The following is a 4,456-nucleotide window of genomic DNA, read 5'->3' as shown; positions in this document are numbered from 1 at the left end:
AGAGTTTTAGACCGATTTAGTTGAGAATAGGTGGGAATACTTTTGGCAGTGCCAGAAGACGAGAATGGGGAAGGAGGAGGAGAGCGGAAATTTTAATGGGATGGGGGAAGAGAATGAGATATATCAAAGTAGAGAGAGAAAGAAAATAGTGTAACTAAATAGCGTAATTAGTGGCTTAGGGGTAGGAGGTAACCAAAATTAGATATTTTGCTATAAACATTAAAAGGTATCTATAGAATATAATTTTTTTAAATAGTATTTATTTAAAATAAATAAAATGTTAACCTTTGTTATAAGAGGTAAACATTCCTTTATTATAATATATAAGATAGTGTATTAAATAATTGGCTAGTAGTTAATTTTGTAATTGTGCTTAAGACTATTAAGATAAAAAGAGTGGGCCAAGCCCATTCCCTTAAAATGGGTGCTGCCACGTTTGACCTAGGGATTTAAAATATTGGTTTCTTGGTTGATTTAGAGATACAACAATACAGTGGAAATAGCATAAACAATGACAGCGACAAGAAGAGGTTGGCAACGAGTTGGTTGGATAGTTTAGTAGCGAGAATCTTTTGGTGGAGAAACTAATTATCAGGTATTGCATTGATTTTACTACAATGGTACATGTTCCATTTAATTCCAGAGAGGTTGATAATTGGAATTGATAGCATGCTGCGGAAAAGCATTTCCTATGTTAATAACAGTTTCGGTTTCTAGTTATTTTAATTAATAGATACAATGTTTAATGAATGATTAGGTAACAATGAGAAGATACATATTTATAGTACGATGATTGGATATAATAATAGGTATAGAATTGACTAGTTTCAACGTGAGTGAGCAATTAAGTTTTCAAAATTTCAGAATGTTTGAATTTATAAACCCCTGTATCGTTCTTTTCTATTCTATACTCTAGGATTATTATTTCGGGACATGAATATTAGTATATTGGACATTTATTTTAAACATTTAGTTAGATAGAGATATTGGGATATGTCTTTACTTTTAACAATATGGTACTTGATAGGTAGAATATTAAGACTCAACTCTAAACTTAAAAGTTAGGGATATTAAGATTTGATCCCGACTAATATAGTTGATATTGTTAATAATACCTTGTATAGATTGAGGCCGTTTGGTTGGTGTTCTAGAAGTCGCAAGGTTGGGAAACTTGTCGTTGGCAAGGTAAGTGAGACTTTAAGCTTTGATACTTGCTTTTTTAAAACCTGTTTTGAAAGTGTGTTTTCTCTGCCTGGTCCATGTGTTGGGGCAAGCGTGCGCTTGGCAGAATCGGTGGTCGTAGACTAGCCGCAAATATATTATTTTATGAAAATACAAAAAAAAATTATTTTATAAGTTGTTTGATAGTTTGATACGGTTGTGAGCCATGTGTTGAGTTTGATGCAGTTGTGAGCCATGATGTTGAGTTTGATAGTCCGATTCGGCTGTGAGCCATGATATTGAGTTTGATACGGCTGTGCACCATGATGTTGAGTTTGATACGGCTGTGCGCCATGATGTTGAGTTTGATATGGCTATGCGCTATGATGTTGAGTTTGATACGGCTATGCGCCATGATGTTGAGTTTGATACGGCTATGCGCCATGATGTTGGGGCATTGTGTATGCCTTTGTATATCACCCGAGCATTGTGTATGCTTCTTGATATATTTGGGGCATTGTATATGCTCTGTTACATATTTGAGGCATTGTGGTGCCGTTATGGACTCGTAGGTGTATTGGTAAATTTCTTTCACTGCAATTATGATAAGTCTTTAGTGGGTACTCTTGTTGGTTAATTCTTAATAACTCTGTTGATACACATATATTGAGTTATTGTATAATTATTATATTTACTATATCATTCGTATTGTGATGTGTTTGTATTTTCCAACACTTATTCCAAAGGTATTTAAAGTGGCGGGCCGAGGATCTTACTGGGTTATATTTACGTATAACTCACTCCTTACTTGCATCTCTATGCAGATACTGTTGCGGGAGATAAAGCTAATGGCTGACGAGTTTATTCGAGTAGATCGTATTGCTGAGGTGAGCCACCGCATTGTTCGTGGAGGCTTTCGTTTCAGACTTACCTAGCTCGTGTTAGTTATTTCCTTTTTCTTTGGGGTTTGCATACCCGTTAATAAATCATGTTACTCTGTTAGATGCTCTATAGTCTTAGTGTGTGATTTGGGCTAGAGTTTTATTATTTGAGTGATTGTTGTTTTTTCTATCGATTGACTAAGGTATTGGGCGATAATCATTTCCTCTTTAATTATTAATAATACTATTAGGCCTGCATTTTCTTCTCTCAGCATTTGTGTAAATGGTTAAACGTTAGAAAAAGGGGTTCGCCTAGCATGTGGTGTAAGCTGGGCGTCAGTCACGTCTAGGGGTAGTTTGGGACGTGACAAAGTTATATTATATATATATATATATATATAAGCAAGAATACAATGTCGGTTTACAAAAATAACCTTATAATATTAAACATAATAACTCATAATAAAAAGGACATAACTGGAATTCTAGATATTACCCTTATAATCCTATTAATTTTAGGATTTAATACTGCACATTAAGAATCCTACATGATTACCTTTAGAAATCATATTAGTATAATTATTTCCGGGTTGTCTAATTCGTATAAAATTGAACAAGTAAATATCTTTAGTCATGTAATCATATTACTATTAGGATATACTTCTTAAAAATTCCTATTACTAATTTAATTCGAAAACATATTATAATATCCTATTACTAATTTAAATTGAGAATGTATTATATTGTCCAACCCCATTTAGAAAAATGAGAGCCTATTTTATTATAAAAGCATAAATACAATATGAATATACCAAAATAAACCTAAAATATTAAGCGAAAGAACTCATAAGGAAAGGACATAACTTCAATAACCTAATTTTGGACTACAATACTTTCTTTGCTAATTTTTAATATTTAAGATATTAAAATTAATAAAATTTTGTCTATTGAATTATTATTAAAAATGTGTAGGAAGGTTTAATAAAAATAATTTCATAAGAATCCTCTGTATTGGCGATACATTACCACTCTATAATGTCCAATATTGTCACGACCCAAAAACTGCCCCGGTCGTGATGGCGCCTATTGTGATACTAGGCCAGACAACTATTACCCATTTACTCCATTTTTCAATTAAAACTTAAGAAAATCATATTTTTAGCAGAAATCCAATAAGATAAAAGTAGAAATCAAATCCAACGGAAAGAAATACAAGCCCGGCCTCGGGTGTCACTAAGTCATGAGCAAAATACTGCAGCCGTTTGAAATAACCAAGACTACATAGTCTGAGAAAATCCAATAAGAGTACTGCAAGTAAGATAAGGAAGGAGAAGGCGGAACTGCGATCGCCAAGCAGCTACCTCACAATCTCTAGAGAAAAGTCTCCAACTGGTAAGATCAGCAACCGCTACCGTGCCCCAAGATACCTGGATCTGCACTTAGAGGTGCAGGGGGTAACGTAAGTACACTAACTCAGTAAGTAACAAGTCCAAACTATGGACTGACGGTAGTGACGAACAAAACCTCAATAGGTAGTGACATTTAATTGTACAGAGAAGTAGGCATGCTTACAGTTCAAGTAAATTCTCAGCAGTGATTAAACACAATATGAACAATACATGGTATAAAGCTCAGGAGCCTCTAAGTACCAATGCACGGATAGCATGATCAATGTTGCGTATAATACTTCCACTCACAGTGCTCAACCACTCGGTATTGTATATGGCTCATTCGGCCCAGGGAAGATCCATCCCGGAATATATACATCATTGACTATAAGTCACCCAGTACCGAGGAAACATGCCAATCCAGCCACATGGAGAAGATCCATCTACATACCAATACTTTAGATAAGATCCATGTCCAAGGAAGATTCATCCCTCAATATCATCAACTGTGCTCACTGGGGGTGTAAAGACTCCGGAGGGGCTTCTTTTAGCCCAAGCTCTATATTAATTCCAGCGAAGTCATGATCAATATCTCGATGCGGCGTGCAGCCCGATCCTATACTGTCAATCAATATCAGGCTCTCGGCCTCACTCAGTCAATACTCTCCAGTCTCACACACACGAGCTAAAAATGTCATGATACTAGCCCGAACAATGATATGATATGTCAAATAGCAATAATTGAGACTGAGGCATGATATAATATGCATGTACAGAACTGACCATAGAATATAAATGAAGCTAATGACATGATAGCAAGAAACGACCTCTCGGGTCTTAACAGTGTTGGCGTGAAGCCTTAACATGATAATTAGCATGATTTGCAGCTCATTAACTTAATCACATAATTACAACATAAATATCAGCATAAAAGAGTCACTAAGAAGTGCCATGGAATGATCCAAGCCGCATTTCTCACGGTGCACGTCCATACGTCCGTCACTTGGCATTTGCGTCACCTCTAGT

At 35.4% G+C, this 4,456-nt stretch overlaps 1 long non-coding RNA gene across 1 annotated transcript; it reads left to right on the top strand.

Annotated features, from left to right (window-relative positions):
- Positions 1 to 502: 502 nt before the first annotated feature.
- Positions 503 to 2,313, top strand: LOC104218816 (uncharacterized). Its single transcript, XR_709087.2, has 3 exons — positions 503 to 595; positions 1,125 to 1,185; positions 1,986 to 2,313. It is a non-coding gene; the product is annotated as an uncharacterized lncRNA (long non-coding RNA).
- Positions 2,314 to 4,456: the final 2,143 nt, after the last annotated feature.

This window comes from Nicotiana sylvestris, chromosome 5, assembly GCF_000393655.2.
Source record: "Nicotiana sylvestris chromosome 5, ASM39365v2, whole genome shotgun sequence".
Taxonomy (NCBI): Eukaryota; Viridiplantae; Streptophyta; class Magnoliopsida; order Solanales; family Solanaceae; genus Nicotiana; species Nicotiana sylvestris.
The sequence above is the reverse complement of the archived record's forward strand: the minus strand, read 5'-3'. Positions and strand labels throughout refer to the sequence as shown.